Genomic DNA, 26,168 nt, shown 5'->3' with positions numbered 1-26,168 from the left:
GCCAAAGTATAAAATAAACACGTCATATACCTTAATAATAAGGTAAATGATTGGGTGAATAAATAACGGGAAGAGACAAATCTTCCTTTACAAAGAATCCTAAGTAATTTATGTCACTAATTCCCCCTCCAAGGGTTGGCCCTTAACCCCCGACCTTGAATATGGGCCCTGAGAGTGACTTGCTTCCAAAGACTGGAGTATGCAAAGTGAAAGGCTGTGGGTGACCTGGTTAACTGAAATTAAGATCATGGGCTCTGGTGCATATAGCCCAAATTCTAACCTCCATCCTACCACTTACTGTATTTGTGAGGCCTGGACCACTCTGCTCCAAAGTAAAAGGAATCATAATGACTCAGTGGGATGGGTAAGTGAGAATGCATTCAAAACATTTCACATGTAAATGACAGATAAGCACTAAAATGTGAGCTCTGAGCACTGGATCTGGAAGTAAGGAGAAAGGAGGAGAGACAACTGCACAGAGGGAGAGCACTCGAGGAGACAAATGAACTGATGAGGCAAGAGATAAGAAGGGTCTGTGACGCTAAGGCTCTGAGGGCAAATCTGAGAGCGATTTCAGAGTTAGGGCAGGAGAATCAATGGAATCTGTGACCCGGTGAATGTGGAAAGTGAGGAAGGAGGCACTGATGTCATTCAGGTGTCATATCTGGATGAAGGGGCCACTGGTGAGTCCCCTCAAGACATGATAAATAAGGAAAATGGCTGGAAAAGAGGGTGAGGAGTTCCCATTAGAATCCACTGTATTTGCAGTTCTGTGGAGCCTCCAAATGGAAGGATCTGGTGAACACCTGAAAAAATACAGATCTGGGGCTCAGTGGAAGACTCTGTGCTCAGGACCAAAATTTGGGAGTCAATATATGGGGGGGTACTTGAAATCATGAATATAACTAAGACTGCCAGACAAGATCACGAGAGGTCAAGCCAGGCGACAGCATATGGAAGACGGCTATAGGTAGGGGCCCTCAAAGGAGGCCAGAAAAGGCCATCACAGGTGTGGCACGTAGTTCCCGGTGGCTCAGAGGGTTAAGGACCCAACACTGTCACTGCTATGGCATAGGCTCCATCCTGGGCACAGGCACAGAAAAGGATGGAGCAAGAAGGTCAGAAGAATGGAGTCCCGAGAGTCAAGAGAGCTACCAAGGAGAGTGATCCATAGTGTTAAAAGCTGAAGAATGATAAAGTGCACCAACGAACAAATAACTGTCCATTGTATTTTCCAATTAAGATAATAAGAGGAGTCCCCTCATGGCTCAGTGGTAACAAACCCAACTAGTACCCTTGAGGATGCTGGTTTGATCCCTGGCCTCGCTCAGGGGGTTAAGGACCCTGCATTGCCATGAGCTGTGGTGTAGGTCGCAGACACAGCTCGGATCCTGTATGGCTGTGGCTGTGGTGTAGGCCAGCAGGTGCAGTTCCCATTAACCTGGGAACGTCCATATGCCGTGGCTATGGCACTAAAAAAAAAAAAAAATAGTGATAATAAAGATGAAAAAAGGGCTAGAATTTTAATTCAGTTATGAAGAACCAACACAACCTGACGAATAATGAGATGTGAATAACAAAAAGATGATTTACAAAGATTCGAATGTAAGGAGGAAAAAAGCCAAAGGGACAGAAACGAGAGAGACTACGGAGGTGTCACTGGCCAAACTCACTAAGTGAACAAAGTGAGCAAAGGAGACGAAGGACCTGGGTTGTGAAAGGGTTTCAGTGACTTGAAGAACACCAACTGGATGCCACCTCAGAAACGGGTACACGAAAGGAGGAATGCTCGTGTGGGGACAGGTCTTCACTGCACCACCGAACTTCCCCCAGGGGTCTGATGCCACCCGAATCACCAAACCTAATGTCTTCTCTCTCCGTCTTCACTTTCCTCCGTCTCCCTATCACATTTCATATACCTGACATCACACTCCATCCTGAAATGGCTTGGCTTGTGGCTCTAATTATGGTCTTGTTGAGGAGAATCCAAACCAGAGCCGCCGTCATAGGCCGCAGTAGAAAGAGATTTCCTAGCAAGAGAAATGGGTCCATAAAAAACATCAGCAGCACCAGCAGGTGAACCTGTGGCTTCAGGATGGCAGAGAAACAGGTGACTGGGTGACACTATATTGAGTGACATAAAGAAATCAGAGATGACACCAAAGTCTTCAGTTCCTGGCTTAGGTGGATGATGAAATCGGGAACAGAGGAAGAGACTGGGGACTACAGAGCTTCGAACGTGCTGAGTTTGAGGTACCTACAGGATCCGCGGTGGAGTTAGGTCTGGTGCTCAGAAAAGAGATCTGGGCTGGAAAGGTAAATCAGAGCACATACGCCCATCACATGAGCATAGAGGAAATACCCAGGGAACACTTAACGAGAAAAGGAAGACGCTCGGACAGAAAGTTAAAGAATGCTAGCACAGAAGGGACAGGTCACAGAAAAGCAGCCCAAGAAGAAGAAGGACAGCAGCCAGAAGAGAGTGGCATAACACAAGCTGAGGGAGAAGAAACTTCCAAGGGGATGGAAGCCACCATGTAAACCACTGCAAAAAAAGGCGAGTAGGACAAGAAAAGTAAGAGCTTTGGGAACAGAAAAGTAAGAGCTTGATTGCCTACGCAATCTCTGTGATACAGATCAGAGAGGGTAAAGGAGAAGAAAGGAAATTGAATGGTTGTGCACGAAAACCACTCTTCATGCCAAGAAGCTTGGTTTAAAAAGGAAGGAAGAAAGATGTGTAACTCTCTGGAGCGGGCACTTACAGGACAGAGGGACTTTAAATGCCGAGGGAAGAAGCTAACAGAAGGAGATTCTTGAAGAAAGAGGGCTCTTCAGGAAGGGGAGAAGGAGTGATTCAGAAAAGAGGTGGAGTAACTGCCTTAAACAGAAGGTGAGAGAGAGAGAAGAGGAGCTAAGCAGAGTTAGGGAGTCAGAGAAGTTATAAACAGAAAGGCAGGGAACCTCTGCTTTTCTTTTGTGGAGGAAGCAGAGGCCAGATTCCAAGAGGAAGTTTTAGGGACAGCAAGGTAAAGACATCTCGTGGCACAGAGTCGGGGCACACAAAACGCCGCAAGCATTACAAGCATCTGTTCAGGACCCTTGCTTTTACTTACTGCCAATGGGGGGCGGGGGGTTGATTCTCCGCACATGCATCCTAAGAAACCCATCAGCTGAAATCGAATGCTTCCTCATGTGTCAAAGCAGAGATCGGATGAACAGTGTCCATCAAATTCACAGGGGAGACAATTCAATTCTCTATCAGGATTGCATCAAATCTGATGTATGCTTCCTGCCACTATCACTTCAGCTCCCCCCACCCCCGGCATTTACCTTCCAATCGCTGGGTACGAGGTGCTATGCTGAAGCTGCTCAGCAAGATTTCTGTTGGACACACGATTAAACAGGCCACAGGACTTCCACCACCCTCTGTAACGAGGGCCAAAAACCTGCTCTGGATCAACCCCGCCCTGAATCACTACATCTCAAACTAACTGAAATTTTATAGCAAACCTCACTGACCTCAGACAACCCAAAAGGCTCCCTTTCCCTTCACAAGCGGGCTTCTTCCCGCTGCAGAGACCCCAAGGGAATACCTGGTTTACTTCTTTCCAAGACAAAAACAAAACACAGAATAAGCTAACAACCATCCTTTAGTGTGTGTGTGACAGAAGGAAGAAACACAAGTAGGAGTCAAGAAACCTGGGCTCGAGCGTGGCTCTGCCACATGCCACACACCCCATAGCACTGGTTATTTCGGGCAACTCGCCAAACCGGTGAGTCCTGGTTACACAACGAAGCAGCTGATCTGGACCACTGTGGAGAGCCTGGCCGCCCATATCTTTGGTTTGTCTTTTATGATTTCTTCCCTCATTAAATCTTAGTTTATTTGTTGTCCTAAAATTAATCCTTCTCTATTTTTGCAGGCTTCTCCCACCGCCCCCCCCTCCACACACACCTTTAGCCACCCCACAGTACAAGGAGTTCCTGAGCCAAGGATCAGCCCTGAGCCGCAGTGTGACCGAGGCCACAGCTGCAGCAACACCACGTCCTTTAAATGACTGTGCCGGGCCAGGGACTGAACCTGCGTCCTGGCGCTGCAGAGATGCCGCCCATCTCGTTGCGCCACAGGGGGACCTCCTGCAGTTTTTTTTTAAGTTGACCACCGCTAGAATGTCATCTGAAATATAAGCACTTCTACAATCTGAGAAATCATTAAATCTGCCACTTCTCTGAAAAAGAGAGTTATGAACTTTTTAAAAACTAGCCTTACGTATTTGTATCTATTTTATAGAATTTGGGTTTGGTGCTGGTTGCAAAAATATTAAACTGAACCTTTTGCTTTCAATCCTTTATATCCTCTTATACATAAATTTAACCATCATTCCAATTTTCCACCATCTAGCTACTAAACAATAAAAGTAAAAGTCAAAACACATTTGTAGGGCTTTAAAGCATCATAAAATTTCTTTTTACCCTTCAAATAAAACCTTAAGGCCTAGAACTAAAGAGACCTTTCTTTTCATTATCCCTTAAAGAAAAAAAAAAAGAAAAAATGAGCTGGAAGAACGGCGCTGAAAAGAAAAAGAAGGAAGGGAGTTCCCTTCATGACTCAGTGGCTAACGAACCCGACCAGGATCCATGAGGATGCAGGTTCAATCCCTGGCCTCGCTCCATGGGTTAAGGGTCCAGCGTTTCAGTGAGCTGTGGTGTAGGTCACAGACACAGCTTGGATCCAGCATTGCTGTGGCTGTGGCGTAGGCTGGCAGCTGTAGCTCTGTTTCGAGCGCTAGCCTGGGAACTTCCATACGCCGCAGGAGCAGCCCTAAAAAGCAAAAAATAAAATTTAAAAAGAAAAGAAAAGAAAAAGAATGTAGTCTATCCAACTACAGCTATAAAATTAGACATGAAGTTCGTTCTTTCCACAGAGTCCTGTAGGAAACCTGGGCTCCAGGGAAAAGCCAGTGGCTGGTTCACGACCTCCACAGGACTCCAGGAAGATGAGAGAGCAACGGCTTCTGGTGCTTTCCTTCCAGGGAGAATGGACATGGCAGTTATTGGTCTGACACGATCAGGAGGCAGCTTACTCTTGTGGGGAAAAGGCAGCTTCCCCCAAATGCATCAAACCAAATCATCACCCGCTTTCCTTGATTTTATGCCAGGAGGAACATAGAATTTATTTTCAGTGGTTCTGGGAAAAATGCAGAACTTGGGAGAACAATGTATTTACATTTTAAGAGAAAGACGAGTGTAAACAGCTGGTTCATAGATGGTATCTAAGAGTGGCTTCTGGACTGTGCTGGAACAAAGCAGAATGATAAGCACTTGTCTTGAGAAGAAAAGTTTCATCTCTTGTATTTGACTTTCTGGTTGATGAAGAATACTTAACTAAAAACACAGGGGATGAGAGGGGTACGAGTGGATGAATACTATAAAAACAGAGTAAAAAACCGTGATAGAGAAAGTGTCCAGACGACAGAATTCCCCGCCAGGGTACAGAGCACAGCCCTGCTCAGCAGGGCTCCCTGGGGCCTTCATCCAGCCTTTCCTCCTGCATCTCTGGTGGGGGGGTCTGCTCACATAACAGCACAAATGGCTGAGAGGCCCTCAGCCTTAACCAGCCAAGGCAACTACGGGCCCTTGAGAGAGACTCCCAGGTCTCCAGACTTTCGCAGACACCAACCCTGTCCCCCGGAATGCCTTCCTCTCCCATCTCCCAAACGTGCGCCCCCTTCCCCAGCAGGATGGAGCTGGGACTCTGGGGGGAGAGGAGAGAGAAAAGGAAAGGAGCTTCCACGCCGGACGGAAAGACAACTCAGGGAGACAGAAGAGAATGCGCCACGCACAGCCTGCTCAGGGGCTCATGTTTGCTCACAGGGGAAAGGGTGTTGCTTCTGGCACAGAGCTCCTCCATCCTTCCAGACAGAGCCTAACAAAGGGTAACTCAAGTACGGGTGGTCCCTTATCTCCGAGTTCTCAAGATCCAAACTCAGGAGCTAAAACAGATTTGGGGAGTTGCCGTTGTGGCTCAGCGGTTAACAAATCCGACTGGGAACCATGAGGTGGAGGGTTCGATCCCTGGCCTCCCTCAGTGGGTTAAGGATCGGGCGTTGCCGTAAGCCGTGGTATAGGTCGCAGATGCAGCCGGATCTGGTGTTGCTGTGGCTGTGGTGTAGTCCGGCGGCCACAGCTCCGATTCGACCCCTGGCCTGGGACCCTCCATATGCCATGGGAGCGGCCCTAAAAAAGACAAAAAAATTAAAAATTAAAAAAATAAAACGGATTTGGATAGCAAGGGATAGCCACAGTTACAAGATTAGACAAGATTAACTTTCAGTATTAAACAAACTCATGGGTACCACGGGACTCACTTGGTGGCAGGGACTCACTGCGGAAATAGAACAGGAAAGGGTATATTATTTTTTAAGAGAAAAGGCTATCATAAGAGAATTGAGAAATGGCTACTGCATTACAAGAAATTATAGCTAAGGCTGGAAGTACGGGCAAGGGTATTAGAGTCAGAATAAAAGGGAGAAATATAAAAAGAAATATACCACAAGTGGTTCAGCCAGGTGAACAATGAGCAGAGATTTCTCAAAAGATCATAAAGCTACCTATATCGGTAGAAAACACAGCACCAACAGAATACGGCAAAGAATTTAAACAGGGGTTGGAAGCTTCTGCTAGAAATGCAGCAGAAACACAAAGACTACATTCTCAACACCCAGGTTTAAGCCCCCTTTCCATCCCCTTTAACTTAGTGTGTAGTTTTTTGAGCCTTGGCTATTTTTTCTGCAAAATGGGAATGACAATACTTTTCTAAATTCATTATTATGAGAGTTTAATGCATTTTACACTCATTTGAAACTCCCAAAAATCATTTTAAACTCTAAACAGGTGCTATTATGTTAAGTTTCAAGCTAAGAGAAGAACAAGGAAGTATCCTATAGTACTGTACAATCCTGGAAAATGCCAGACAATGAGAGGAAAATACCTAAAGCATTGGCTCTTGACCTTGGCTGCACATTAGAACCACCTGGGCAAATTAAAAACAAACAAACAAACAAACATACATGCGTGGCAGCAGTCCCAGAGATGCTGATTTAAATGGGTCTAAGGTGGGACCTGACTTATCCCTAATTTTTTTTCAAATGCAATTTTCTTTTTTAACAATTCCACTTCTAAAGTGAGGCCGAGACCGAAAAAGAACCGTGGCCAGAGAAACTCTCAAGTTTCACTTCCAAGAGCATTAAAACTTATGGGAGGCTCTTTTGTCATAAAAGTATTATACTAGTTATCAGATGTTATTCAAATTACCAGGATATACACTCTTGTATCTGTCTCCACCACTAGACAGTGATCAGGAATGTCTTATTCAATATTATTTCCCCCAAACCTAGCAAATACACACTTGACACAAAAGTTAATATTTGAGCACTTGTATCAGGCTTTATACTAATTGCTTCCTGGCATTCTTTCCTAAAATTAATCCTCAGAAATCCCCTAGGCTGTTAAGTATTAACATTTTTACAGACGGAAAACCTTGGGCTCAATAACATAAAAGCAACTTGCCCAAAGTCACCACTCTTCTTCAACCTCATCTGATTAAAATGGCCTTAAAACATTTTTGTCCATAATCATTGTGTTCAAGAAATAATTTTTTCTTTTTGTCTTTTATAGATCCGCACCCATGGCACATGGAGGTTCCCAGGTTAGGGGTCTAATCGGAGCTGTTGCTGCCAGCCTACGCCCCAGCCACAGCAATGCCAGATCCGAGCTGCCTCTGCAACCTACACCACAGCTCACGGCAACACCAGATCCTTAACCCACTGAGCGAGGCCAGGGACCGAACCCACATCCTCATGGATACTAGTCGGGTTCATTAACCACTGAGCCGCAACGGGAACTCCGGGAATTTTTTTTCTCGTATGCAACTTGGGACCACCTGGGGCCTGAGATTCTTCATTCTGAACGTCGCGCTCAATGCAGACCCAAAACATGTGTGGGAGACTGAACTACAGCTGCACCAAGCCTGAGGCTTCAGGGAGTTTATTTGCTTTTAAATAAATCCTTGTTAACCAGTGTTTGTTTTGCTGTCATTTGCATTTTTTCCTGTGACTGAAATATGGCCCAGAGACAAGAAGTTCATCCAACTGAAACCTTAGCATTTGAGGAATCAATCAGGAGGAATGTGGACTATGTCGGAAGATCAAGTTGCAGCATGTGGGGAACCATGCCCGGCCCTGCGTGTCCCAGGATGCTGGAGAAAGCAAACCCGCGTCGGCCATCGGCCCACCCAGGACCGCATCTGTCTCTCATCAACAAATGTAAAAGGGTGGTGTTCCCCTTATAATGCTCAAGCTCTTAGGCTGGTGGAGATGCTTCTGATCCTGTCCATTCTTCCCACAACACTCTAACTAGCAAAGCCCAGCCAACTCCACAATCAGCCTGGGTCACCAAAATGTGTTTATGTATTTATTAATCCAGTAACTTGGGAGGGTCTTCTTTTTAGTCTCCTTGACATTTTCCAACGCAGTCTAAGATTCTTCCCAACTACAGCAAAACAGAGCTTTTAAAAAAAAAAAAAAATTAAAGGAGGAAGAAGAATTCTGGCTACCAACCAACACACAAAAAAACAACTATTCAGGGGAGTTCCTATTGTGGTTCAGTGGGTTAAGAATCCGACTAGTACCATGAGGATGCAGGTTCGATCCCTGGCCTCGCTCAGTGGGTTAAGGATCCAGTGTGGCATGGGTCGCAGACGCAGCTTGGATCCTACATTGCTGTGGCTGTTGCGTAGGCCAGCAGCTGCAGCTCTGATTCCACCCCCAGCCCGGGCACTTCTATGTGCTGCCGGTGGGGTTGTCAAAGTAAAAACCAAACAAACAAAAAACAAACACTCAGCCCTGATGTGACTAAAAGGTCATCACATGGGAAGAGTAATAAAAATCTTCAACAGTGAAAACAGAAAAACTGAAAAAGCCATTGTAAATATCTAAGAAATTATTATATATCCCAATACCATGGAATGTTACAAATGTTTGAGAGTTTTAGAAAACACGAATAAACACATAATGAAATTAAGTGGAGGCGGTCCCGTCACGGCTCCGCAGGAATGAACCCGAATAGCATCCATGAGGCCTTGCTCAGTGGGTTAAGGATCTGGCGTTGCCATGAGCTGTGGTTAGGTGGCAGATGCAGCTTGGGGATGGCATTGCTGTGGCTGTGGTGTAGGCCAGTAGCTACAGCTCCAATTCAAACCCTAGCCCAGGAACATCCACAGGCCGCAGGAGTGGCCCTAAAAAGAAAAAAAAAAAAAAATCAGGTGGAAAGAAGATACAAAACTACATTTGACTTTGATTTCAAACTTTTAAAAAACATTTTTAAAGCCCTTTTTGTTTTCTACCCTTATAAATATATACCAAAACATTAACAATCATTTTCTTAAATTGGTTAAGTTTGGGGGTGACTTCTATTTTGCTTCTTTACACATTTCAATATTTTCAGTTTTCTAAAATGAATTTGTTGATAACGATAACCAAGTGGTAAGGGTGATCGCAGGATAGCACACCCTGGTATTTTGGCCGAGGAACCCAAATCTAATGGACGGAAGACAGGGCCGGCTACAAACAAAGAAAAACAGACCTTATTTCTAACTGGGGTTTCGGTCCCAAATCCTAGAGAGTCAGAATGCACTGTTAAGAATTTCTCTTTTCACTGCTAGACAAACTCAGGGAGCCTTAAATCAAAGTTTTCTGCCTATGTTAATCCTAAACCCTAAACCCTTGGATCTTACCTCCAGAGGGAAAAGCGACAGCAGCCAGCATCAAAGGAGAATGAGGGAAAAAGAGAGAAAAATGGAGAGTTTATGCCTACAGCCACCCACCACCAGGGGCCTTTTTAGGCCTCCCCGGTTTGCCAGGTGGGAGGTGAAAGCTTAGCCTGAGGACAAGGAAAAAACAAAAAAACAAAAAACAGCATCAGCTTCCTGATCCAGTGGAGGGAAGCCGAGGGGAAAATGGGCTTGGCTTATGAACTCAGCACAGGGCCCTGCTCACCAGCACAGGGGTCAATGAATGTTCTCAGCGGACTGTCACTCCTCTTTGGGGTGGGAGTAAAGGGACCTACGGGTCATCGGAGGGGAAATACTACGGGAAAGACAAGGAGTGGGGCGGGCATGAGGTCTTGAACAACTCCAAGGCCAAACATGCATTTATTCCTTCTATAATCTGTGTGTGTGTGTGTGTGTGTGTCCACTGGCAAAATATACATCCTCTTGACTTTGAATATATTGGTACTCGATGATAAACTGATCTAAAATGTTTTTGACCAAACAGATGATTTTATAAAGGGATCAAAATATTCTGGAAATAATCTTGCCTTGAATCAATATTCTATTATTGCATTTTGATAGCTGAAATGTCAATGAGTAGTCATCAGGAGATTTGATTCATAAGCAGACAGAGATCCAGCAAGATTCACTATAAATTATGCACTCATTGCCATAAAGCCAGAGCACCCCAAATACATTTTAACTGGCTAAAGAAGCTTTCAAGTCATGGGCTACCATATCACCCTTTCCCACACCCAGCACTGTGCGTGCTTGATAGTTAAGCCAAGCTGACTAGTAAGCTGCACACAGGTATAAGGCTGACCTGACCGCTTTGGTAACCATACGTTTGTTTTCAAAGTCTGTGAGTCTGTTTCTATTCTGCAAATAAGTTCATGTGTATGCTTTTTTAGTTTTTATTTTATTTTATTCTGTCTGTTTACAGCCGCACCCACGACATATAGAAGTTCCCAGGCTAAGGAACTGGGAACAGCCACAGCCACAGCCACACCAAATCCAAACCAGGTCTTTGATCTACACCACAGCTCACGGCAACGTCAGATCCTTAACCCACTGAGCAAGGCCAGGGATCAAACCCACATCCTCATGGATACTAGTCGTTGACCACTGAGCCACAACAGGAACTCCTGTATGCATTTTTTTAGATTCCACATATACTGTGTTATCATGTGATGTTTGTCTTTCACTGTCTTAGTATGATAATTTCTAGGTCGATCTGTGTTGCTGCAAATGGCATTATTCCATTCTTTTTATGGCTGAATAATACTTCATTGCATATATGTCCCACGTCTTCTTTATCCAAATCTCTGCTGATGGTCACTTAGGCTGCTTCCATGCCTTGGCTATTATGAACAGTGCTGTAATGAACACTGGGGTGCATGTATCTTTTCAAATTACGATCTTCTCCGGATAGGTGCCTGGGAGTGGGACTGCTAGATTATACGGCGGATTCTATTAGTTTTCTGAGGAACCTCCATACTGTTTTCCATAGTGGCTGTACCAATTTACATTCAAGAGGGAATACTGTTAAAAGAAGAAATAGGAATTAAAACAATATGGCAATCCAGACCATTCATTAGGTCTCAGAGTCTCGCTGTATTATAGAAGAGTGCAATCGAAGATGCTCATAATAAAGACCCTAAATCATCAGAGAGGAGGTCCTGTGGTGGCCCAGCAATAAGGAGCCCAACTAGTATCCATGGGGATGCAAGATCGATCCCCGGCCTTGCTCAGTGGGTTAAGGATCCAGCGTTGCCATGAACTGTGGTGTAGGTTGCAGACATGGGTCGGATCTGGCAGCTGGCAGCTACAGATCCGATTCAACCCCCAGCTTCGGAACTTCCATATGCCGTGGGTAGAGCCCTAAAAAGACAATAAATAATCAAAGAGAGAGTAAAGTATGTCCAGGATACCCCTGAAAAAGTGAATGTGTAAAATATGCTATCAAGCCATCTATTTAAAAAAAAAAAAGTTAGGAGGTCCCATCGTGGCACAGCCGGAATGAATCCGACTAGGAACCATGAGGTTGCGGGTTTGATCCCTGGCCTTGCTCAGTGAGTTAAGGATCTGGCGTTGCTGTGAGCTGCTGTAGGTCGCAGATGAGGCTTGGATCTGATGTGGCTGTGGCTGTGGCATCGGCCAGCAGCTGTAACTCCAAGTGCATCCCTAACTGGGGAACCTCCATATGCTGCAAGTGCGGCCCTAAAAAGCAAAAAAAAAGTTAAACTTTTAAAGACTTGATATTTAAATAATTATCTAGGAAATAACTTATATAAAAGACTTATTCCCTCAAAAAGCTAGATGAATGGGTTCTTGCTGTGTTACTTAAAAAAGCTCATACAACAACAACACAAGGGCACAGAATATATTCCGCTGAGAGGTACCCTCTTGGGGAACAGATGCCTCAGGGAGTCATCCAGCACTGCAACACTGGAGACTGAAATACCATTCCTTCACGACAGCCTACAATTCAAAAGGTCAGCACACAAGCATCAAAGGTGCACTGAAAACAATTAGAGTCACGAGGCCCAGAGAAAATTTTAGGTGGAACACGTTTCTCTTCAGCACTGAACCTCAGCAGCCTTTTGCAGGGTCCTGCACACTGTCTTCCTACCAGGGTCCCTGTCCTACCTTCCAGGCTTGCTTTTCCCAGGCTGGGAAGATGGGAGCAAGGGCGGGTGGGCTGGCTGGTTGGTTTTTCCTGCTCAAGTGTCTCTGTCACTCAGGTGTAAAGGAAACAACAGTTGGGTAAACACCACAACCTGTGAGGCTGACATTATCACATGGCGATGAAAAGGAAAATAGGGAAACTGAGGCTCAGTGACCACCCCAAGATCTCAGCCCTAGCAGGATTCTGAATTCAAATGGCATGGGTTCACAGCTTTTTCAAAAGGAAAGGAGCAGACCTGCATCCCGCCTGCCCTCACCCTCCTCCCAGCACCATCCTCCCAGCGAGGCTGACAGCCTGACGTCTTGAGAGAGAACTGGGCCTCACCACCAAGTGGGTAGGGCAGTTCCTACAGCCGAACCCAGCAGCCTGCCATCACAAGAGAGCCTCAGAGGGTTACCACCAACAGGTCTGCAACCTAGCTGACCCTTCCTCCTGAGGATGTAAGATAAAAAGCTGCCAATGCTCCTCTTTCTCTCCGGCCTGAAGGGAAATGAGGATACCCTCCCTTCCTTCCTGTCACTATTAAAATCCTGAAATCATTAACTAGTAGCTAGTTCCCATCAGCTGCTGCTCTTAAAGGGGTTTGTCTTTCCTGTAGCTATTCTACTCTATTACAATTTCCATGAAATCAAGACTCTAAAATGAGGGAGAGGGAGTTCCCGTGGTGGCTCAGCAGTAACGAATCCGACTAGCATCCATGAGGACGTGGGTTCAATCCCTGGCCTCGATCAGTGGATTAAGGATCCAGCATGGTCGTGAGCTGTGGTGAAGGTTGCAGATGCGGCTCAGATCTGGCGTTGCTGTGGCTGTGGTGTAGGTCAGTGGCTACAGCTCTGATTTGACCCCTAGCCTGGGAACTTCCATATACTGCAGGTGGGGCCCTAAAAAGACAAAAAAATAAAAATAAAAATAACAAAGAAAATAAAATGAGGGAGATTTACCAACTTGTCACTGCTGTCAAAAGAGACTCTTCGTTTGGGGAAAGACTAAAGGATGTTCCAAAGTAATGCATCTTTACAAAAGCAAAAAGAAACAAATGAATTTAACTGCATATCAAGTTGGTGATAAAGCCACAATGAGAACTATTTCAGGTGACATTGAAAAACACAATAATGTGTCTATACAAGTCCTAGTAGGACATATTCTCTGGACAAAGATAAATACATAAATCTTAAACTTTTTCAAATATTCACACTGTTGAAGGTAATACTGCGATTAGTATTCTGAGACTTAGGAATGCATTATGAGATAATGTACATGAGAATTTACCCTAGTGTTAAGAATAGGATTTTCAGTGTGGCAGAAAGGCAATACGGATGTAAGATCCACGGGGTTAAATAAAAACCCAGACATCCCGAGGGGAATTATTTACATGAATTCATGAGGTACTATCTCTTTAAAACAAATTACATTCCTTCCTAGCTCTGTCTACTTAGACACAGAGAAACTGCGCACATCCCTGATGCCCAGATTATGGTCTCTCGGTACCATGTGCCACCAAAAGGAACCAGAGTTCCTTAAAGAAATGATTCCAGGTGTAGAGCAGGAAACATGAAAGATGAGCCTGGAAAAAACGTCCTGCGTCTTGGTTTGACACTGCAGATTACTAGGAGTATTGTGTGTCAAAAGGACTGGGTAGCCAACTTGCCCCAATCACCAAAAATGGGACAAGCTGGGCAAAACAATCGTACCTAACTGTGCAATTGACTGAAACACATCAAATATGCTTTTAAATCCATGAGTTCTTGTGGTTACGACAAAAAACTCACTAGCTTCGCTTGGAAATCAAGTAATTATTTTGAAAAACAGAAGACAAAGGGAAAAAAACACCATGTATTTATTTTGCCTTTCTTCTCCAAATGTCCTTTGGGGTAACCAGACAACCGACAAGGGCAAGAGTCTCTACAGAGGCATTCTAGCTAACAAGGGAAGAGGAATGTTAAAATTAAAACATCATCATTTTTCAGCCCTTAATGAACCAACTAATGGATCAGGGACAAACCACTGACGACTGCTAACACTGCAAGAGACACAAGCAGACAGGACAGGCTTCCTGATGGAAGTTTATAACACATCCTACAAACTAGTTTTATTTAAAAAAAAAAAAAAAAGAAGAAGAAGAAGAAGAAGGTTTTTTAAAAAAACTCAACCCTAAGTCTCATTAAGCTTCTAGGTCTAACTTCCACCTTATAGGAAAAGCAGGGAAAGAAAACCATTTTCACTGAAACTACAGAAATGAACAGACATAATGAGACCACAGGAAGCTGCCCAGTGCACTTCAAAGTGTGATGCACAGACAGGTGCCCAGCTGCGACGTTTTTTCACCAGTCCCGTGCTGAGACAGGTACGGAAATCAGAGTGAGCATCTAGAAACATTTAGAGCACTCTGGCAAGTCTGTGTATGTCCCCTGAACCTCACAACATTTTTTTAATGGGGCTGGTTTTGTGGATGCCTTCTGAAACTTCATGTTTCTGGAAAAGTTTAAATGCCAAGCTAAGAAATGGATGCCACATTTTGTACATAAAAGAAAAGGTAAAGGGAATTTTTGAGAAGTGAAATGATGTACTTACAGGGAAGCTTAAAGATTAATCTGGCAGCAATAAAAACTGCCAACACGACAGAGCTCAGAGAGCAGAAGGTACGTGAGTGACCAGAGTTGGGATAAGCGCCATCTTCATCACCACCTTCCGTTTCTGGAAGACTTACATGTGCAAGTTTCTGTACTAAACCCTTACTTACAGCTTCTCCTGTAACCTCATAAAAAGCACGCGAGGCTGAAGTTCTGGCTCTGCGACTCACTAGCACTGAATCCCTATATCCCTATTACGTTCTTAACGGAACAGCAATGCTTCTTTCCCAGGGCTGTTGCCAAGATGAAACGAAAAAGTCGTATAGGAATGTACTTGGTAAACGATCTGGTTCCATACAAATAAATGGTATTTTTATCATTATGATTATGGTTATTTCTGAAATCTCCTGAGAACCAGACAGCTTTGCTTTTCTCTTAAAGATGGAAAGACCAAAAGTTAAAGTCAAAAAGAACTGCCTGAGCAGGTGATGCGCTCACGAAGGTTCCTTTCGGCAGAAGCAACAAAGGCATTTCCTGACCAGTGCCATGCAACCTTCTAAAGCGTGAACTCTTTGTTTGCGGACACGCTGTTTGCTGCCATCCAAGCTCAACAACTGGAGAGAAGAAGCAACAGATGTTGGGCGACTGGCCAGTTCCTTTAGGAGCTGCCACAGTCCATGGCATAAAAACAGTGATTTCTAAACAGAGAAAGATCACAATCGGATGAAAGACAAGATCTCCCGATGTGCTCCGTGGCAAAAATGTCCTTTGTTAAACACAAAAGGTCATCTGAGGAACAGCCAACGGACGACTAATGAGCAGAGCAAACAGGAAAATTTTGGAAGGAAAAAGCGACCGAGGACAGTACTTTAAATTGGTCAGTTTTGAATGATTTCTTTTCCACCATGCTACATAAAAGGTTTTTTTGTAGAAACCATGAGGTCATTGTTTTCCAGCGTCTTCACTATAGGAAACAGCTGTGGGGGACTACACAAACAGAGAACACTGTCCCATTTAGCAGCCCTCATTGTGACAAGTGTATAGATGGGGACAGGAAAAATCCATCAAGCCACACAATGATAACAAAACCGAAGTGGCTGAGTCAAACTCAAACCTTTAAACCTACATAAAGGAAGATGTAAAACAACTCACTCAGGACAAGCATTTGTATTGGTACGTCTGTACCGATTTAAGGGAGATTTCCATGTTCAGGCCAGATCAGCTCCTTTCTAAATGGGTCACCCCAAATTTAAATGATTCACTTCACATAGTGCCAACCTGATATCTGACAGACATTCAACAAATATAGCAACAACAACAAGGCTTTCCCAGGGCTCTCATGTTCAAACACCACGGGGCCTAAAACCGAATGCATCCACCCACCTCCACTTTCCCTCTGTGCTTCCAATGAAGGGGGGCGCCATCCCAAGACACTCGGTTTCAAAACCTCCAACTTATCATCTCATTTTAGTCACTCTTCACATAAAGCTGCCAAACGCTGTCAGTTCTGCTTCAAATACACATTTTGCATTATGTCCAAAAGTCACAATGGAATACTACTCAGCCATAAAAAAGAACAACATAATGCCATTTGCGGCAACATGGATGGAACTAGGGACCCTCATACTGAGTGAAATAAGTCAGAAAGAGAAAGAAAAATACCGTATGATATCACTTATAACTGGAATCTAATATACAGCACAAATGAACTTTTCCACAGAAAAGAAAATCATGGACTTGGAGAACAGACTTGTGGCTGCCTGACAGGAGAGGAAGGGAGTAGGAGGGATCGGGAGCTTGGAGTTAACGGATGCAAACTACTGCTCCTGGAATGGATGTACAATGAGATCCTGCTGTGTAGCATTGAGAACTATGTCTAGATACTTACACAACAATGGGAAGAAAAAGTATGTATACATGTATGTGTAACTTGGTCCCCATGCTGTACAGCAGGGGGAAAAAAAAAAGTCAGAGGAGGAATTCCCTTTGTGGCCCAGCAGTTAATGAACCCAACCAGGATCCATGAGGATGCAAGTTCAATCTCTGGCCTCACTCGGTGGGTTAAGGATCACAGTGTTGCCAGGAACTGTGGTGTAGGTTGCAGATATAGTTCCGATCTGACGATCTGATGTTGCTGTGGCTGTGGTGTAGGCCAGTGGCTACAGCTCCGATTCGACCCCTAGCCTGGGAACCTCCATATGCTGCAGGAGTGGCCCTAGAAAAGGCAAAAAGACAAAAAGACAAAAAAAAAATGATTGGTTCCTGAAATGTGACAACATGGTTTTATTTATTTTTTTTCTTTTTATGGCCACACCTGCAGCATATGGAAGTTCCCAGGCTAGGGGTCGAATCAGAGCTACAGCTAAGGCCATAGCCACAGCCACGGCAACACCAGATTGGAGCCACATCTGTGACCTATGCTGCGGCTTGCAGCAACGCCAGATCCTTAACCCACTGAGGGAGACCAGAGGATCAAAGCTGCATCCTCCCAGAGACAATGTCAGGTCTGATGAGCCACAACAGGAACTTCTTTTCTGCCCTGGTTTTAATCATCCCTAATATTACAGAACAAAAATAAATGTTTCAGAGTGAAGGAAAAAAGAGCATGAAAAGAACAAACAACAACAACACCATGTGGTACCACTAAAAGTACTGATGGAACAAAACACAAAATTCAGAAATAGACTACAAAACTCTAAACATGGAGAAGGCTTTTATAAATAAGCAGGGTGATAACAATAATAATAAGGCTGGGGTAACAATACCAGCCAACACTCACTTGGCACTGATAGTGTGCCAAGCCCTCAGCCAAGTTTTTCTCTTATTTGTTTTTAAAATGACAAATTGAGATAGATACAGTCTTATCCCCATTTTACAGATGAAGACACTAAACCCAGAGAGTTAAGTGCCCAAGGTGCCATGGCTAATAAGTGGCACAGCAAGGACTGGAACACAGGCTGTCTGGCTTGGCAGCTGCAGCTCGGATTGAACCCCTAGCCTCAGGGGAACTTACATATGCCATGTGTGTAACCCTAGAAAAGCAGAAAATATATATATACATACACACGAAGTAACATAACTACAAGAGGCAAGGGACTGAGAGAAATAGCCACACCAAATGTATCAAGGCTCAACGAAGCTGTTACCTTAGACACATCTGCATCTATAAAGAGCTATTCTAAAGTTTTTTAAAAAGAAAAGAAGCTTCAAAATCCCAAGAGACTCCATGACTAAGTGGGATTTAGTTCTGGAATGAAAAGAGGTTCAAAATATGCAGATCGATCAATGTGATATACCATACTAAACAGAATGAAAGAAAAATACAGGATCATCTCCACTGATACAGAAAAAGCACTTGACAAAATTCAGCATTCTTTCATGATAAACTCAACCAACGAGGAACAGATAAAAACTTCCTCAATCTGATACAGGCCCTATCTGAAAAGGCCACAGCTAACATCATACTCAATGGTGAAAAAATGAACGTTTTCCCCCCAAGGTCAAGAAACAAGACAAGGATGCCCACTTTCACCATATCAGAAGTTCTAGATAGAACAACTAGGCAAGAAAGGGGAAGGCGAGGGGTGGGTGGGTAAGGATAAATTAAGGGTTTGGGATTAGCAGATACAAACTACTATATATACAATAAACAACAAGGTCCTACTGTGTAGCACAGAGACCTATATTCAATATCTTGTAATGGAAAAAAATATGAAAAAGAGTACGTGTGTGTGTATACGTACACATGTATACACACTGAGTCACTTTTCTGTACACCAAAAACTAACACGACATTGTAAACCAACTATAAACCAATTTCTTATTTTTAAAAAAGTACCCTAACTATAAAGATGGATTTAAAATTATCTCTATTTGCAAATGCCATGACCCTATGTGTAGAAAACTCTGATGATTCGCACGCGCGCACACACATACACACACACACACACAATTGCTAAAGCTAATAACGAATTCAGCAAACTGCAGGGTACAATATCCATATACAAAAATCAGCTGCATGTCTATATACTAGCAAAGAAAAATCCAAAAAGGAAATTAAGAAAACAGGTCCATTTACAACAGCAGCAAAAAGAATAAAATACTTAAGGACTAAATTTTATGAAGAAGGTGAAAATCCTGTAAACTGAAAACTGCAAAACTTAACCAAAGGAACTAAAGACAATATAAATATGTAAAAAGACACCCCATGTTCATGGATTGGAAGACTTCCTATCGCTATGATGACAACTCTACCCAAAGCAATCTACAGATTTCGGTGCAATCCCTATGAAAATCTTCATAGCATTTTTTTTTTTTTTTGCAGAAAGAAAAACCTATTCTAAAATTCGTATGGAATAAGAGGGACTACAGAACTAAAACCATCCTGCAAAAGAAGGACCCAAACTCCCTGATTTCAAAAAAACTTACTACATAGTGACAGTATTCAAAACAGTGTGGTACTGAAACAAAGGAAGGCATATAGGTCAACGGAACAGAATAAAGCGCCCAGAAGTAACAGATATATAGTACTATATATAGATAAACAACAAGGACCTCCTGTATAGCACAGGGAACTGTATTCAATATCTTATAACAACCTATAAGGGAAAAGAATCTTAAAAGAAAACAAGCACAAAAGATATATAGAAGAGTTTCCATGGTGGCTCAGCAGTAATGAACTAGACTAGCATCCATGAGGATACCGGTTCAATCGGTGGCCCCAGTCAGTGGGTTAAGTGAGCTGTGGTGCAGGTCGCAGATGCAGCTCGGATCCTGCATTGCTGTGGCTGTGGCATAGGCCAGCAGCTGCAGCTCTGATTTGACCCCTAGCCTGGGAACTTCATATGCCGTGGGGGTGGCCCTAAAAAGACAAAAAAAGAAAAGAAAAGAAAAATAAACATCATCTGGAGTGCCCGTTGTGGCTCAGCAGTTAACAAATCCGACTAGGAACCATGAGACTGCGGGTTCACTCCCTGGCCGTGTTCAGTGGGTTAAGGATCCAGTGTTGCTGTGGCTGTGGTGCAGGCCGGCAGCTGCAGCTCTGATTAGACCCCTAGCCTGGGAACTTCCATTTGCCACAGGTGTGGCCCTAAAAAAAGACAAAAAGACCAAAAATAAATAAATAAATAGACATCATCTCCTGACTTCTCAATAAAAAATTAAATATATTTATGTCCCATTAAAAAATATATATATATAGCTATATAACTGAATGACCTTGTTATACTCCTTGAACAAATCAACTATACTTCAATTTGGAAGAAAAAAAAAAAAAAAGACCCAGAAGTAAACCCTTACACATGCAATCAACTGATTTTTGACGAGGCACCAAGACCATTCAATCAAGAAAGAATAATAGTGCTAGAAAAACTAAATATCCACATGCAAAAGAATTTAGTTGTAACCTTACCTTACACCATAAGCAAAAGTTAATTCAAATTGGATCAAAGACCTAAATATAAGAGCTAAAACTATAAAGTCTTTAGTAGAAAGCATAGACGGAAAACTTCCAATCCATGACATTGGATTTGGCAATGATTTCTTTGGTAAGTCACCAAAAGCACAGGCAATAGAAGAAGAAAATAGATAAATTGGATTTCATCAAAATTAAAAATACTGGGAGTTCCCACTGTGGCACGGTGGGTTAAGAATTGGACTGCAGCGGCTCAGGTCGCTATTGAGGCACGGGTTCAATCCCCAGCCCTGTGCAGTAGGTCAAAGGATCTAGCGTTGCTGCAGATGTGGAATAGGTCAAAGCTATGGCTGGAATTCAATCCCTGGTCTGGGAACTCCCATATGCCACAGGTACAGCCACAAAAAAAAAAAAAAATTTAAAAATTTTGTACATCAAAGGAGAGTTATCAACAACAACCCATGGGAGAAAATACTTACTAACCAGATATCTGATAAGGGATTCATATCCAGAATAAAGAACTCTTACAACTCAGCAACAACAAAAAAAATCCAATTCAAAAACAAGGAAAGTACTTGGATAAACATTTCTACAAAGAAGATATACAAATGGCCGATGAGCACTTGAAAAGATTGTCCAAGTCATTATTAAGTCACTAATGACTAATGAACAATGACCATTACTCAAGAGAGAATAGTCATTAGAGAGATGCAAGCCAAAATCACAATGAGATAACACTTCGCACACCAGGATGGTTATTATCAAAAAAAAAAAAAAAAAAAAGGAAAATAACAAGTGTTGCCAAGGATATGGAGAAACTGGAACCCTCATGCATTGCTGATGGTAATGTACAATGGTGCCACCACTGAGGAAAAAATTGAGTTTTTCAGAAAATTAAACACAGAATTAGTATATGATCCATAACTACTGGAAACAAGGACACACTTAGATACTTGTAAGCTTATGTCCATAGCATCATTACTCACAAGAGCCAAAAAGCAGAATCAGACAACTTAAAAGCAGACAACGTAACTGGTTGTCCACCAAGAGATGAATGGATAAGAGTTCCCATCATGGCTCAGTTGTTAACGAATCCGACTAGGAACCATGAGGTTGCAGGTTCGATCCCAGGCCTTGCTTAGTGGGTTAAGGATCCGACGTTGCTGTGACCTGTGGTGTAGGTTGCAGACGAGGCTCAGATCCCCGAGTTGCTGTGGCCCTGGCGTAGGCCGGCGGCTACAGCTCTGATTCGACCCCTAGCCTGGGAACCCCCATATGCCATGGGAGCGGCCCAAGAAATGGCAAAAAGACAAAAAAAAAAAAAAAGATGAATGGATAAATAAAATATAGTATATACATATAACAGAATAGTATTCAGCCATAAAAAGAAATGAAATTCTGCTACATGCTTCAACATGGATGAATATTGAGAACATTATTCTAAATGACAGAAACCAGACACAAAAGGATTGTGTAGCGTATTGTGTAATTCTATTTACGTGGGGTGCCTAGAATAGGCAAATTCAGAGAGACAGAAAGTAGAACCCAGGACACCAGGGACTAGAGGGGAGCGACTGCTTAATGCATACAGAGCTCCTGTTTGGGATGATGAAAACGTTCTGGAAACGGACAGTGGCTGATGGTGGCACAACATTCTGAATGTACTGAACGTCACTCAGTTGTACTCAAAAGCAACTAAAATGGTAAATTTTACGTACCATGTATTTTACCACAACAAAAACAAAAACAAATTGGGAAAAAAATGCCAAGAGACAAATGAGCAAAGAATGAATACAAACTGACAATAACAAAGTTGAATTATAAAGTCCAAGTCATTCTACAAATGGGTTGTGAGCATCCACCATGCACCATTCACTGGGCTGGGTGACGTCGGTGATCAAACTAGCAGCTCTGTAACTTTCGTAATGTCAAAAAGATGTTCCTAAGCTTTTGATGCTCTGAGAACATGTCTAGATGTTTGTCCTAAATAAATATCATGACAAAGCAAAAAGCTATACACATGATTCACAATCATTATAATAAAGAAGAAAGTGGGGGGGAAATCGCCCAATAAGAGGACTCGATGATTAAATTATCCTTAAGCAATATGATACCACATTTTATTAAACATTAAACGGTATTATGAGTACTATTTAGAAACATGGAAAAATGTTCTATAAATCACATGAAAAAAAAAAAATCACAGTCCAAATAGTCTGACCAGGATGACAGCAACGTAAAAAATACACATGTATATGGACAAGTACAAAACTGTAAAGTGATGGCAGTTTTTTGTTGTTGTTTTTTTGTTTTTGATTTTGTTTTTGACATTTCCTGGGCCGCTCCTGCGGTATATGGAGGTTCCCAGGCTAGGGGTCGAATCAGAGCTATAGCCGCGGACCTACACCACAGTCACAGCCACGCGGGATCCGAGCCGCGTCTGCAACCTACACCACAGCTCACGGAAACGCCAGATCCTCAACCCACTGAGCAAGGCCAGGGATCGAACCCGAAACCTCATGGTTCCTAGGCGGATTCGTTAACCACTGAGCCATGACAGGAACTCCCGTGATGGCAGTTTAAGCAATGTGTTCTGTAGAGTGACAGCATGAATGTTCTCATCATGCTGCCCAGAGTTCACACTGAGGCTCTGCCCCTCCAAAGGTGCAAAGAACCAAACTAGATCAAATCAAAATAGCAGACTTAGTGCTAGTTTATGTTGCTGGTTAGAAAGACCTCGGAATGGGAGTTTCACAGCAAATAAAAATCTCTAGCCAAAACTCTATCCTATACAACTGAACATTTTCCTCCATGAGTTACCATGGGAACCTCGGATATAACATGTCTCAAGCAGAATTTAGCACCTCTGAAAAGTTCTATGCTGCCTCAGTTTCCCAAATGTGATCAGCTCAAAGAAGCTCAGATGTGTTCTGTTCTCCCTGAATCCCTCCCCCGAGTTCTGTCCCCACCCTCTCTCATCATCACCCCATCTCTCCTCAAAGTCCCTGGCCTCTGAGTGATCATTGTTTTAAAAAATAAATAAAAGAGGAGTTCCCGTCGTGGCGCAGCGGTTAACGAATCTGACTGGGAACCATGAGGTTGTGGGTTCGATCCCTGCCCCTGCTCAGTGGGTTAACAATCCGGCGTTGCCATGAGCTATGGTACGGGTTGCAGACGCGGCTCGGATCCTGCGTTGCTGTGGCTCTGGCGTAGACTGGCGGCTACAGCTCCCATTCGACCCCTAGCCTGGGAACCTCCATAGGCCGCGGGAGTGGCCCAAGAAATAGCAAAAAGGCAAAATAAATAAATAAATAAATAAATAATAAAGAAAGAAAAGAAAAAGACAATCCTACCATAAGCCTGTATGAAATTCTTTGGTGGCTGCCCTCACAAGATGCTATTCTCTGACACGACACCCAAGGACCAAGGTCAGGGATCTAATCCCACCCAAAGCATCACTCAGTAACCTCCTCCCTATTCTACACCCTCCGGCACCACCTTGCCCCTTCTGCTCCAACCACCTGGACCTTGAAATTTTTTTGAATAATCCACGTTTGAAGTTCAAAGCCTTTGCATTTGATGGGTTTTCTGCCCTGGAAAGGCCTTTCTCACCTCTCCCCTTATCCACCTAGAGGATTCCTACCAAATCCTTCAAGACACAGTTCAGGTATCACCCCTCCAGCACCCCTCCAGCACCCCCCACAACCCTCCTCTTCCCCCCCCCCCACCCCCGCCTCAGATCGCCTCTCCCTTAGATTTGCCAGGCCCTTTTGTGCATGCCTCCATCACAGCACTCAGCCTACCCGATGGCAACCGCTTCATCACCCCAGCCTTCCCTTCCGCACCCTGAATTCCATAAGGACACAGACCAGCTCACTCATCTCCACGTTCCCGGTGCCTCCCAAGAAAAGACCAGCATGAGAAAGGCGCTCAGTAAATCTGTGGACTTAATGAATGATGCCTACAAAATACCAACCTGAATTTGATTCTCGTGGGAATAAACTGATGTTTCCGCAGCTCTACACGGTATTCAGGGCCAACGGCAGGAGGTCAGTCTGAAGAAGCTGCGTTTCATGACTCTGCTTTCCTGGTTCGCCACCCTTCTCTCTGACTGCACCTTCAACTATTCCAACAAGTCCCACCCCATCCTGTCCTCTTATTTTTATTTATTTATGTATTTGTTTGGCTTTTGTCTTTTGCCTTTTGGGGGCCACTCCTGCGGCATATGGAGGTTCCCAGGCAAGGGGTCTCATCAGAGCTGTTGCTGCCAGCCTACGCCACAACCACACCAACGCCAAATGCAAGCCAAATCTGTGATCTACACCACAGCTCACGGCAACGCCGGGTCCTTAAACCCACTGAGCAAGGCCAGGTTCCCAATTGGACTCGTTTCAGCTGTGCCACGATGGGAACTCCCTGTCCTCTTATTTTTAGTTTCCCCTGAGGCTTGGCCTTGGGGTTCTGACCTTAATGCTCCTGGCCTCAATTAGCACCTCTATCCATAGCTGAATCCAGTCTACACAGCTAGTCCTAATGGCATCCTATTTCCTACCATCTATTAGACTCCTTCCATATTCCTTGACCCCCAGCCCCCCATGTTCAAATTAAACTCACAATCTTCCCAGCCCCTTGCACCCCTTCCGACTGCTCCATCTCTATCAGATAGCCCCTTATTTTCTCCATCACCCAGTCAGAAACCTCCGTGTTACCTTCCCCTCTCCAGCCCTTGGAGTGTCCTTAATGACGTCCAGATGTCTCCAGATGGCTCTTTACTTCCTTTTCGAGTCTTACCTGTGACTGCCCTCTCCCGGCAGGTACTTTCTGCTCCATCTGATTCCTTTCTGCTCACCATCAGACACACTTTTCTAAAACATCTTTTTCCATCAAATCAGCATCTGCACAGCTCAAGAAGCTTCCACTGAATCACTACTGATTGCAGCCTCAAGGCTAAACTGCTGTGACAGATTTTCAAGGCCACCCATAATTTGTCCCCTCTCATGTCAGCCATCTACGTTTATTTCCCCTTCTCTCCAAATCTGTGGTTCTCAACCAGGGGCAATGTATTCCCCCCAACCTGCCCCCCCACCAACACACACCCACCCAGAGGCACTTGGCAATGTCTGGAGACAGGTTTGGTGATCGTGGCTGGGGTGGGGGAAGGGGAGCACTATCGGCATCTAGCGGGACATGGAGGACAGGGACACTGCTCAACACACTACAACGCCAAGACAGTCCCCCACAACAAAGACTCATCTGGCCAATGATGCCGGCTATGTCCGCAGTGCTAAGGTTAAAAAGACTGATCCAAATCCAGTCTTCACAGCAGGCAGCCCTGAACCTAGACAATGTGCCATCGCTATGCCTTTGCTTAGAAGATTTCCACAACAGTCTGGAATGGTGCCTCTTTGCCTTAACAATCCAAGCCTTATTTATCTTCAAATCCCATTCTAAGCTATATCCCATAGCTTGAAATGCCACCTCAAGACCAACGACTCCCAGATCTTTATCTCTAGCCAGTCCCAATCGTCTGAACTACAAACTCCCTCATCCAGCTGCCTGCGAGCAATCTCGTGAGTGTCCTATTTAACACATCTGAAACTGAACTCTTTCCTTCTTTCTCTTTTCTTTTTCTTTTTTTGTCTTTCTAGGGCATATGGAGGTTCCCAG

General features: G+C 43.9%; 1 protein-coding gene across 1 annotated transcript in view; it reads right to left on the bottom strand.

Annotated features, from left to right (window-relative positions):
- The window catches only part of USP31 (ubiquitin specific peptidase 31), an 84,972-nt gene that overhangs the window by 49,820 nt on the left and 8,984 nt on the right, over positions 1-26,168 (bottom strand). The gene's annotated exons all lie outside the window — the stretch shown is intronic.

This window comes from Phacochoerus africanus, chromosome 5 (genome assembly GCF_016906955.1).
Source record: "Phacochoerus africanus isolate WHEZ1 chromosome 5, ROS_Pafr_v1, whole genome shotgun sequence".
Taxonomy (NCBI): Eukaryota; Metazoa; Chordata; class Mammalia; order Artiodactyla; family Suidae; genus Phacochoerus; species Phacochoerus africanus.
The sequence above is the reverse complement of the archived record's forward strand: the minus strand, read 5'-3'. Positions and strand labels throughout refer to the sequence as shown.